The 13,021-nt window shown below is 35.5% G+C and overlaps 1 protein-coding gene across 12 annotated transcripts in view; it reads left to right on the top strand.

Moving 5' to 3' along the window:
- LOC307175034 (uncharacterized protein) overlaps positions 1-13,021 on the top strand; it is a 527,231-nt gene that overhangs the window by 35,010 nt on the left and 479,200 nt on the right. The gene's annotated exons all lie outside the window — the stretch shown is intronic.

Below are 13,021 nucleotides of genomic sequence, written 5' to 3'. Positions count from 1 at the left end.
ATCTCACTTTTTCTTGTACAACTTCACAATTTACCATGTTTTAGAGTCACTGTGTACATGCCATTTCTTGACAAGTGCATTATTCTTACTTATCTCACCCAAAAGAGTGCCTCACTTATAGTTGGTGTTCAGCAAAAGTTCATTGCATGGATGAATAAAAGAATACGTGAATGAATAAGCACACCTTAGAGTCTGGCAAAAAGATATTTTGAAATAGATATATGACATAAAGACTTAAAAAGTATTATAACATGTATGAAGTACACACCAGATTAGAAGAGCTCATTTTAATTTTAAGAGAACAATTTCCATTCTATGTCGGTTTCATAGAAGACAGCCAATTTTTTTTTTAACTAAGTGAACCAGAGAGTGAATGATTGTGTGAGTATATACAATTCATTTTCATGATACATAGAAAGCTTAGACTTTGATCTCTTTTATAATATGATCTGTAGTAATTGACTGCTGTATCCCACAATCAGTTTATACATGTTACTTTAATAAGCTGTATAACATTTGGCTTAGATGTTTGCCTTAATTGAAATTTAAATCCCATATCATTTCCCTAATTTAACAGTGGAATATTGTACACAAATTATTGAGGAAATAAGTTTGTGTTTAAGAATCAAATATAGAAAGCTGGAAGAAGGAACTTCAAAACATGTAATATGGTGGGGAAATGTTGGAAGCACATCTTTCACAGAATTATGCAGAAAAATAATTGTAGAAACTGAGCTCAAATGGAACACCTATTATACAGTATATGGGACAATGCATATTTATATGGTGTTTACAGTAGGTTGTTGCAAAACTTTTGGCCTTTAAAATCCCATAGGTCTGAGTTTAGGTTAATACTGAAATGAGAGATTTAAGTATTTAGAAAAATATTAAAATAATGGATAATTAAAGCCATTTTATTTAAGATTTTAATATTTATGGATCTGTACTGTTGTTTTTTCTTATGTTTTTGTTTTGGTTTGGTTTTTTGCCACAACAGTTGTCATGCTATTCAAAATAAAGCACAGGATCTGAAAAAGCACACAAAAATGTTTGTATTGTATACATTGTGGTATTGATAAAGTATTATACTGTACTACTTTGAAAATGGGTGATATTCAAATTATGTACATACAATAAATCCTGATAAACATAAAAGCTTGACTGCCAAAGCATATAATTTGCCAAATATGCTTAAAATTAAATTGACCTTATACCCAAATAACCCTTTCATAGGCCTATTCCTAACAGAATTATTAGAAATCTCTATTAGAAGAGGTGAGGTTCAAACTAAATATTCTAAAATCACTAGTGAAGTTCTGTGAAATACATCTTCAAAATTATAATCATGTCAGGTTGTGTTTCAATATTTTTCAACTAATGATATAATCAAATTTTTACTTTTGTCTTTTCAAACATTTATATTATAAATGAAACTAATTTCTTATCTTCACAGCAGAGGAAGCAAATTCTATGTGTGCAATGTCCTGAACTCAGTAAAAAGACATTTTTTAATACAAGACAATTTGTATTTTCAACTTGAAATAACTTCACTCTAAAAACCATACTAGCAATATTCAAATTAATAGCTATGTAACTTGCTATGTAGTGTAAATATTAGTAAGTATTTGATACTTCTAAATGCTGATCATAATTGGCATTCACTGAAAACTGTAGTTAGAAAGTCTAATTAATAATTATGCTATTATTTTCCTTTCCTCAGGCATCAGTTTACACTTTATTATTATTTTTAAATATTGGAGTATAGCTGATTAACAATGTTGTGTTTCAGGTGTACAGCAAAGTGATTCAGTTATACATATACATATATCTATTCTTTTTCAAATTCTTTTCCCATTTAGGTTATTACAGAATATTAAGCAGAGTTCCCTGTGCTTCTTATTGGTTATCTATTTTAAATATAGCAGTGTGTATTTGTCAATTCAAAACTCCCAATCTATCCCTTCCCCGCACCCTTCCACCCTGGTAACCATAAATTCATTCTCTGTGAGTCTGTTTCTGTTTTGTAAATCAGTTCATTTGTATCATTTTTTTAGTTTCCACGTATAAGCAATATCATACGGTACTTGTCTTTCTCCGTCTGACTTACTTCACTTAGTATGATAATATCCAGGTCCATCCATGTTGCTGCAAATGACATTATTTCATTTAATGGCTGAGTAATATTCCACTGTATATATGTGTACCACATCTTCTTCATCCATCCATCTGTTGATGGACATTTAGGTTGCTTCCATGTCTTGGCTATTGTAAACAGCACTGCAGTGAACATTGGGGTGCATGTTTCTTTTCAAGTCATGTTTTTCTCTGGATATATACTCAGGAGTGAGATTGCTGAATCATATGGTAGCTCTATTTTTAGCTTCTTAATAAACCTCCATACTGTTCTCCATAGTGGCTGAACCAATCTACATTCCTACACAATGTAAATTGTGTAGGAGAGTTCCCTTTCCTCCACACTCTCTCCAACATTTATTGTTTGTAGACTTTTCGATGATGGCCATCCTGACTGGTGTGAGGTGATATCTCATTGTAGTTTTGATTTGCATTTCTCTCATAATTAGCAATGTTGAGAATCTTTTCATGCGCCTCTTGCTCATCTGCATATCTTCTTTGGAGAAATGTCTGTTTAGGTGTTCTGCCCATTTTTTGATTGGGTTGTTTGGTTTTCTTTGATACTGAGCCACATGAGCTGTTTGTAAATTTTGGAAATTAACCCTTGTCAGTCTCATCGTTTGCAAATATTTTCTCCCACTCTGTGGGTTGTCTTTTCGTTTTCTTTACGGTTTCCTTTGCAGGCTATTTCTTAATTTGGAAAGAAAACCAATGTTTCTGACAAGCATGTTCTATTGGAGCTTTGATGGAAACAAATAGTCCAGTGGTTTTCAAAATATGGTCCCCAGACCAGCTGCATCAGCATCATCTATGAACTTAGAAATGCAAGACCTTGTGTCCCACCCTACATATAACGGATCTTCTGGGGGTGGAATCTGGAAATGTGTGTTTTATCAAAGTCCTCCAAATGATTCTGATGCAGGCTAAAGTTTGAGAACCACTGGAATAGATAGACCCATAGTTAATATCCTTTAGCCTCCTCTAATAGAGGGAACTGATGATGTCAGTCCCACGGGGCTCTCAGTAGTCCTGGAGGAAGGGCAGGTACCGAGACAGTCCAGGTCATCATAGGTAGAGCACGAGGATGAAAATGGGCCCGTATTGTATAGGAGCTTTGAGATCAGAGCTGGAAAAGGAAGTCTAATATCAAGGCAATCAGAATAAAGATAAGGAAACTGAGGTCTGATTCATATACAAGGAAATTAGATCAAAGGGCCAAAAATTCCAAGGGAAAGTAATCTATGTATTATAATCAGATAAGATTATGGGCTTTGGGCACAGACTGGACATATATGCAATTTAAAAAGAGCATTTGAACTCTTTTAAAGTCTTCACCTTAGAAATGACTAATACGATACTAGTAGAATTATCATAAGGTTTATTAATAGCATTAGTTAACATGCAATGAGTAACTTCAATGTCCCAGAATTTCAGCAAGAGCTTTAATGCCTTATCTCAATTGATCTCCATACAGATCCTATGAGATTGTCATAAATATCGTCCCCAGTTTACAGAGCAGGAAACTGCAGCTTAGAGAGACTGAGTAGCTTGCCTAATTTCACATAGCTGGTAAATCATGGAAATGAAATTTGAACAGAGGGAAAAATACTAGAGTCTATGCTCTGCAGATAAAGTACTTAGTATATTTCCTAACACCGAGTTAAATGTCCTGAAGAATGGAGAAGGTGAATGAGAAACATGGTACAAGTTACTTTAAAGAATATTTATCAGTTAATCACCTTCTTATGCATCAAAGTGCAGTCTTTTGCAATAATTTTCATTTATTTTGAAAGACAAGGATGAAATAAGAAATTAATCTCAATTCTTTTCTATTTGCTATCTTCAATATTATTTATTATTTTGAAATCCCTTTCACTGAATTTGGAAGATTATAACACAACTTATAAATGAATTGTTAAAGAAATACTGTCCTACAGTAACAACATACCAGTACAGTATGTTGGATTTGAGTATCCATGTCTAAAAAAGTGATTGGCAGAGGCTTTATTTTTGCTCAGTCAAATTAAAACTTGGGTACCAAGGAAGAGAGACTGAAAGGAAATACCATAACATGGAGATTACAACTGAGTTGGAGGTCAGCAAGTGAATCAGTGTTTCTCTTTTTTATTCTCATTTCAATTGAGAATTTGTACAGACACGGTGCCTCTTTATGATGTGTAACTCTTTCTTGATGAGCAGAGGATGATCTACCATGTCCAATCAATAATTTTTATGATTAGCTCCCATGGATCAAACTATTGTTAAAGTAAAATCTGTCAAAGATTATTAGAGAATTATCTACTAGGATGAGGGAAATAATTTTCCACAGTCTGAGCTTTCAAATGAAGAGCATTCCAGTGATGTATTGCACAGAGAACAGCTGGAGTATACAAAAAAGGAAGTAAAAAGGAAATGCTGTATGCAGAAGGAGAACCTGACATTTTTTTTTCACAGAGGGGATGTGTTCCTGGGAAGCCTGTACAGAAGAGGGCACTGCAGGTCTGTAACACAACAGAAATGACCTCAGGGCTTTTCAATAAAGTTGCCAGTGAAAATTGGACTAAAGGGTAATGTTACAATTCTGAGGTGTATTTGGCAGGGAGACTTTTTGCCACATCTACTGCCATTGCATTTACAGGGCAAACATTTTGATGACAAGCTAGCAATGATTTGTACCCCCAAAGCTCCATAATTTCCAGTCCTCCTCCACTCCACCTCTATCTCTGCTCTTAGTGAGGGAAAGGGCAACAGGGAGAGTTGCTCTAATTCACAGATTCTAACCAGACCTGATTCTGATGCTTTAGCCTCTGGCAAGCTACTTAATCTCTTTCTGTCTCGCTTTTCTCACTTGAAAAATTAGGATAATAGTATTTTCTTCTTTCCCAGAGTACTGGTGAAGGCTAATGCATTTCAAAGAACTTTGAAAGGAAAATACAAGCTGTTCATGTACAGGACAGTATTGTTTTCCTTTTCTTTCAAAATAATGCAAAAGCTTTCTGTTGAGCGGCAGGGGGAAAAAAAAAGACACTTCTAGACTTAGCTTTTCAGTGGTATATTTATGCTCAGTATTTTGTTTAGTGCCCAGTAGTCTACACTAAATAAAAGCAAGGTTAGGGGATGTTTGCTGGGTTTGGCTACCAAACATCAGTTTGCCCTCATTTTCCTAACTACAGTGGAGATTTTTTTCTGGGAAACTGCCTCTTTCCCACTCTTGCACTCTTGGTGGTGCTATAATTCAATGTGCCCTGCAACCCTTTTCCCAAAAGCACATGGTAAGCCAATTTGGTACTCTCTCCTCAGATATTTTGAACATTATTCAAAGTTAATAAAAAGATATTTAAAAGAAAACAGAACTATGTAGAACATATATTCCAGTTAGTTACTTTCTGAATTTTATTTTCCTAGTTTTCCAGCCAATTCTGTGATTAACCAAATATCATTCTAATTAAAACTGGCTTAATTTAGCCAGTCAGTGAATCAATTTGTAGCATTTGATAACTAAAGACCCATAGGAATAAGCAAGTTCTGGCTATGGTTAATAATCAGTAAATTCCTAGGAACAAAATTTATAAGCATTCTACACCTCACATTAATGACCTGCAGTTGTGTGTGTGTGTGTGTGTGTGTGTGTGTGTGTGAATTCAGGAATTAACTGAGTTGCCAAAAAGGAGTTGTAATCCTTTAACCAATTTTTACCTTTGAGTCAGTTCTACTAACTCAGACACCACTAAATAAAGAGGAGATTGAGTACACCCAGGGAAGAATACTCCTATAATAATGCAAATGTCCACTACCATTATTCTAATCTTCCGCACAAACACCTGTGGCCATTCTTGTATGTATTTACAAGTCCTGAGCAAGGAGAAAAGCCAGGTGTTTTAAGAACTGCTGGATTTGAGTCTGTACTTATATCCTCAGGGTAGTCAGAGTGTTACTATGGTCTCATAGTCAATAGAGGAACTTATGGAAGTCAAATGATTAGTGAGATTTTAACCCTCATTTATATCTTGGAAGATCCAATAGGACTTGAAACCCATCCTGGGAATATTTTCAGTTACTGATTATAGAGTTGAAATAGATACCTTCAGCAACTGCGAAGATCAATGAATTTCTGACTTGTGAAATTGTCAATAAGGATAAGATATTTATTGAACACTGGCCATTGCTACAAGTAGTTTACAAAGTACTTGTCTGAAAATTAAAGAGCACATCAGATATTTGTCTTTCTCTGTCTGACTTACTTCACTTAGTATGATAATCTCCAGGTCCATCCATGTTGCTGCAAATGGCATTTTTTCATTCTTTTTAATGGCTAATATTCCACTGTATATAAGTACCACATCTTCTTTATCCATTCATCTGTTGATGGACACTTAGATTGCTACCATGGCTTGGCTATTGTAAATAGTGCTGCTGTGAATATTGTGGTGCATGTATCTTTTCAAATTAGAGCTTTTGTCTTCTCCAGATATGTGCCCAGGTGTGGGATTGCTGGATACCACTGGGATAACTCTCTATCCATTGCTGGATAACTCTCTTTTTAGTTTTTTAAGGAACCTCCATACAATTTTCCATAGTGGCTATACCAATTCACATTCCCACCAACAGTGTAAGAGGGTTCCCTTTTCTCCACACCCTCTCCAGCATTTATTATTTGTAAACTTTTTAATGATGGATGTTCTGACTGACGTGAGGTAATACCTCATTGTAGATTTGATTTGCATTTCTCTAATAATTACCAATGTTAAACATCTTTTCATGTGCCTGTTGGCCATATGTATGTCTTCTTTGAAGAAATGTCTACTTAAATCATCTGCCCATTTTTGATTGGGCTATTTTTTTTGTTCTTGTTGTTATTGAGTTGTATAAGCTGTTTGTGTACTTTGGAAATTAAGCCCTTGTCAGTTGCATCATTTGCAGATATTTTCTTCCATCCCTGTGGGTTGTCTTTTCATTTTGTTTATGGTTTCCTTTGCTGTACAAAAGCTTGTAAGTTTTATTGGGTTCCATTTGTTTATTTTTGCTTTTATTTATTTTGCTTTGGGAGACTAATCTAAGGAAATATTGCTATGATTTATGTCAGAGAATGTTTTGCCTATGTTCTCTTCTAGGAGTTTTATCGTGTCATGTCTAATATCTAAGCATTTTGATTTTATTTTTGTGTATGATGTTCTAACTTCATTGATTTAAATGAGGCTGTCCAGCTTTCCCAACACCACATACTGAAAAGACTGTCTTTTCTTCATTGTGTATTCTTGCCTCCTTTGTCGAAGAATAATTGACTGTAGATGTCTGGGTTTATTTCTGGGCTCTCTATTTTGTTCCATTGATCTATAGGTCTGTTTTTGTGCAGATACTACGGTGTCTTGATTACTGTAGCTTTGTAGTATTGTCTGGAGTCTGGGAGGGATAGTCCTCTAGCTTTGTTACTTTTCCTCAGGATAGCTTTGGCAATTCTGGGTCTTTTGTGCTTCCATATACATTTTAGGATTATTTGCTGTAACTGTGAAAAATGTCATGGGTAATTTGATAGGGATTGCATTAAATCTGTAGGTTGCTCTTGGTAGTATGGTATTTAACCCAATATTAATTCTTCCAATGCAAGAGCATGGAATATCTTTCCATTTCTTTGAATCATCTTCAATTTTCTTTATCAGTGATTTATAGTTCTCAGCGTATGGGTCTTTCACCTCCTTGGTGAGGTTTATTCCTAGGTATTTTTTTTAATGTGATTTTAAGTGACATTGTTTTTTACTTTCTCTTTCTGATATTTCATTGTTAGGGTAAAGAAACACAACAGATTTCTATATATTAATCTTGTATCCTGCTAACTTGCTGAATTCATTTATTAGTTCTAATAATTTTTGTGTGGAGTTTTAGGGTTTTCTATATGGAGTATCATGTCATCTGCACATAATGACAATTTTACCTCTTCCCTTCCAATTTGGATATGTTTTATTTCTTTTTCTTGTCTGATTGCTGTGGCTAAGACTTCCAATACTATGTCGAAGAGAAGTGGTGAGAGTAGACATCCTTGTCTTGTTTCAGAATTTTGCAGGAAGTCTTTCAGCTTTTCACCGATGAGTATTATATTGACTGTGGGTTTGTCATAAATGGTTTTTATTTTGTTGAGATATGTTCTCTCTCTACCCATTTTGGTGAGAGTTTTTATCATGAACGGATGTTGAATTTTCTCAAATGCTTTTTCTATATCTATTGAGATGATCATGTGGTTTTTGTCATTTCTTTTGTTGATGTGGTATATCACATTGATTGATTTGTATATGTTGAACCATCCTTGTGACACTGGAGTCAATCAAACTTGATCATGGTGTATGATCCCTTTTATGTGTTGCTGGATTCAGTTCGCTAATATTTTGTTGAGGATTTTTGTATCTATCTTCACTAATGATATTGGCCTGTATTTTTCTTTTTCTGTAGTGTCTTTGTCTGGTTTTGATATCAGGGTGATGGTGTCTTCCATAAAATGACTTCGGGAATATTCCCTCCTCTGTCGGTAGTAGGAGACAGAGGGCAAGCTGCAATTTCACTCACACCTGATGTTGATGGAATGCACATTTGTCTCTTTGAAAGTTCTCAATTTGAAGGGTCATATGTAGGAGACTTACTGTATCTACTTGCTTTAGACTGATATTCATACAGGTTAAAACATATTCTAAAAGATCTATGTTTTCTTACTCCCCTCCCCAACATTTTGTGCTTTTAATGTCCTCATTTACATCTTCATGTTTATAATTTTGCTGTTTATTGTAGTTATAATCACTTTCACAATTTTTTTTTGATTATTTTAAATCTATATCCTGGCTTATTTCAGTGATCTTCAATCCTTTTATAAATTTGCCTTTTCTACTGTGATTTTTCCTTTCCTGCAGAGTCTTGTTTCTTTTCTATTTAGAAAATACTATTCAATATTTCTTTCAGGATAGGTTTAATATTGCTGTATTCTTTTAGTTTTTGTTTGTCTGAGAAATTCTTTATCTCTCTTTCTATTTTAAATGATAATCTTGCTTGGTAGAGCAAGATTTTCCCTTTCAGGACTTCGAATATATCATGCCACTCTCTTCTCCTTTGCAATGTTTCTGTAGAGAAATCAGCTGATAGCCTTATGGGGATTCCTTGTAACTGACTCTTTGTTTTTCTCTTGCTGCCTTTAGAATCCTCTCTTTATCTTTAACTTTTTCCATTTTAATTATGATATGTTTTGGTGTGGGTCTGTCCACGTTCATCTTTTGTGGGAGCCTCTGTGATTCCTGTACCTGGATATCTGTTTGCTTTAGATTTGGGAAGTTTTCAGCCATAATTTCTTCAAATACATTTTCAATTCCCTTTTCTCTTTCTTTTCCTTCTGTGATCCTATTTTGTGTAGATTGGGATGCTTTATATTATCCCATAGGTTGCGTATATTGATTTCATTATTTTTCATTTGCCTTTCTGTCTGATGTTCTAATTGTGTGATTTCCATTATTCTTTCTTCCAGATCACTAATTTTTCTGCATTATTTAGTCTGCTATTCATTGCATTTAGCTCAGTTTTTATCTTGGCAATTGAGTTGTCTAATTTTCATTGGCTTCTCTTTATAGTTTCTAGTTCCTTGTTACAGTGATCTACATTTCTATTGATAGTCTTTCTTAATTCCTTTAGCATTTTTATTACCTCCTTTTTGAACTCAGGGTTTGGTAGACTTGACAGGTCTGTTTCATTGTCTTTTTGTGGGGATTTGTCTTGTTATTTTAATTGAGAGTAGTCCCTCTGCTTTTTCATTTTACTTTTATTTCTCTGACTCTATGAATTTAAGAGAAACAGTAACCTATTGGGTTCTTGAAGGGTGATTTTTATGTGGGAGTGTTCCTGTATAGACATGTGAGTCCAGTATTTTTGGTGCAAGGGCTGTTTTTTGGTATGAATGCCTACCACATCTTTCTTCAGAGTGTGATGGCTGTTGTCCTCTAGATAGGGAATGTGGTTAGTGTTGTGGTGACCAGATGCTGCATGGGATGTTCAGTGGGGCCTCCTCTTTGCTCAGTGGTTGTCACAGACCTGTCAGGGACAGGATCTGCTCTGCAGTTATTGGAGTAGAAGCACTCAGATCCAGTTCTAACCTGTGGTGTGAGGTAGGTGGGACCAGAGCACCCCCACTGCATATTCCTCCACAGGAGCTGTCCCCCAGGACATGTGACTCTGTGAGTCCACGCATCACCCAGTGTGTGCACCCACAAAGTCCACTGCTGCTGGTGCTGCCCCTGCAACTGCCCCGGCTGCAGGAATCCTGATAATCAGTTAGAATATCAGCCTTGCCTCTGGTGCATGCATGCTCCCAAAGCCTACCTCAGCAGGGGCCACAGCCTGCCATGAGCATGCTGACAGTGAGGCTCCTATGGCAGAACCATGCTCTATCCTACATGTACCCCATTTGTGGCACAGACCACACTCCAGGCCCTTTGGGCTGTCTCCATACAGTCTTCTCCCTAGGTCTATCCTCTAAAGCCCAAGTTTCAGCACCCAGCCCCTGAGCAACCAGCAGTATCTATATCATTAAAATGCCTTTGTTTTATTAAATGTTTTTGTCTTGTGTGTCTTTTGTCACACAATTTATTCTTTTGTTATTTACTTGGGTTTCTGTATGTTTTGTACTTTCTCAAGCCTTTATTTTTAGTATTTATCTGCCACTTTTTTATAGGGGTATGCTTGTATAATATTGAGGATACTGTCTGGTATAGGACTGGAGAGATAAATGTTGAATAAATTACTAACTACACACAATTTAAATATTCCATTCTGTAGGTGTATTTATTTGAAATTAATAGTGCTTTAGGTTTTTGTTTGTTTGTTTTTAATAAACTTCCAACAGTTCTCTGAAATACTACCAGTGAGAAATGGCTTAAACAGGAAGAGCTATTTACCTTTTCAGTACCCCCTTGGGGACTAGCCTGGGGGAAAATGTAGGCCCTCTTTCCTGTGCCTTATTATTATTAATAGGTCCATCTATACTTGTTTCTCAAGCACAATATTTAATCACAAGAACTTCTATCCTTTCATTTACTGAGGCCAAACTTGACACGAATATATGAGAGAAGGTGCAACATAATAAAGGGCTGATATATTTAAACCCAATACATTATTTGCATGCTGAAAGATTTTCACTTGTTGAGTTAAAGATCTGGTACTTTGATCATGTTTGATATTCTGTGTGATACTTTTAGTCACATTTTTTTAAAAAATTATCTCAACCAAGTGTTGTGTTTTGCATGAGTATTTGAATTTCAATTCTATATCACTTTTTCAGAGATCATTCCTTGAATTATTAAATTTTGTTTATTACTCAAATGGGAATCACAAATAATGAGAACTAAAAAATTCAAGTCATTTGGGGATATAACACTTGAGCCTGGAGACCTGGTTTCAGGTGAAAGAAAAACTTTATTATATAATATTTTCCAAGTTAAGATTCATCTTTTATATCCTCAGTTTTATAATGTAATTTCATCAGGAAAATATCCCTTTACAATTATTTTTGTGAGAAAAAAAGAGCCAAAAACATTCTTGTGTGGAGAGGTGATTTCGGTTAAAAGCAGGAGCTAGATTCATTGTTTTGTGGAATGAACAGCCTCATATAATATGGTGGGCATTATTGTTTGCCTTCAGCAATTTAATTAAAAGCTCAGACAAGTAAAGCCCACAGGGGATTTCTACCAGAGGCTAATTTATTGCTATATGCTCTTCTGAGTAGTACAGCTCAGGAAGTAGAATGTCTGGTGTAAATAGCCTAATTAATGAAGGGAATTAATAAATTTAGCAATTCTTAGAAGGTATACCTTTCTATGTTGCACATTCTCTCAAATATTCATGTCAGGTTTGTCCTCACTTAGTGAGAGGATAGAAATTCTTGTGATTAAATGTTGTGCCTGAGGAACAAGTATTGGTGGACCCATTAACAACTTTTTAACAGAGTCTTAAAAAGGCCATTCCCCCATTCTCTCGAGCCAGGATGGTGGGGAACACAGTAAGATCAGTGAATTACATGATTATGGGCCCATTGCCACACTTATTTTGGTATGAAGAGAGTTTCTTCATCAGAAGTAATGCTTTGTGGAATAACAAGAGCGTGGATAGGTATTCTGCAAGTCCACAAATGGTAGTTTTGACAGAAGCATTTAATGCAGTGAAGACAAATCCAAATACAGAGTAGGTGTCTATTTCAGTGAGAACAAAATGTTTCCTTTCCACGATAGCAGTGGTCCAATGTAGTCAGTCTTCCACCAGAGAGCTGGCTGATGACTCAGACAACGGTGCCATATCGGGGAATCAATGTTGGTCTCTGCTGCTGACAGACTAGCACTCAGCAGTAGACATAGTCAAGTCCGACTTGGTAATTGGAAGTCCGTGTTGCTGAGCCCAGGCATAACCTCCATCCCTGCCACTTTGTTCTTGAGCTCGTTGGATGATGATTGGAGTAGCTGTGCGAAGAGGCTGACTGGTATCCACAGTATGTGTTATCTAGCCACTTAATTATTAAGATCCTCCTCAGCTGAGGTCACCTCTTTATAAGCATTCACGTGGGATCCAAATATCTTTATGTTTTTCCCCCAGAGAGGTGGATTTATTGACACGTTTGGAGAGAAAGGCATATCTCATTGAAATGCTTTTTAAACACCTGTCTAACGTTTGGACAATATTTTAAATTTTATATGGATTAAATATGAATATTTAATTATTCCTCTATTGTTGAAGATTGCATTTGATTTCTAATTTTTTTGCCATGAAAATAATGTACTATCATATACTTCTGCCTGGGTTTTGGATAGTTTTCCCTAGGAGAAAGTTATCCAACTGTAATTACTGGTTCCAAAAAAGTAAACATTTCTTTTTT

Source organism: Stenella coeruleoalba, assembly GCF_951394435.1.
Source record: "Stenella coeruleoalba genome assembly, chromosome: 16".
NCBI classification, from domain to species: Eukaryota; Metazoa; Chordata; class Mammalia; order Artiodactyla; family Delphinidae; genus Stenella; species Stenella coeruleoalba.
The sequence above is the reverse complement of the archived record's forward strand: the minus strand, read 5'-3'. Positions and strand labels throughout refer to the sequence as shown.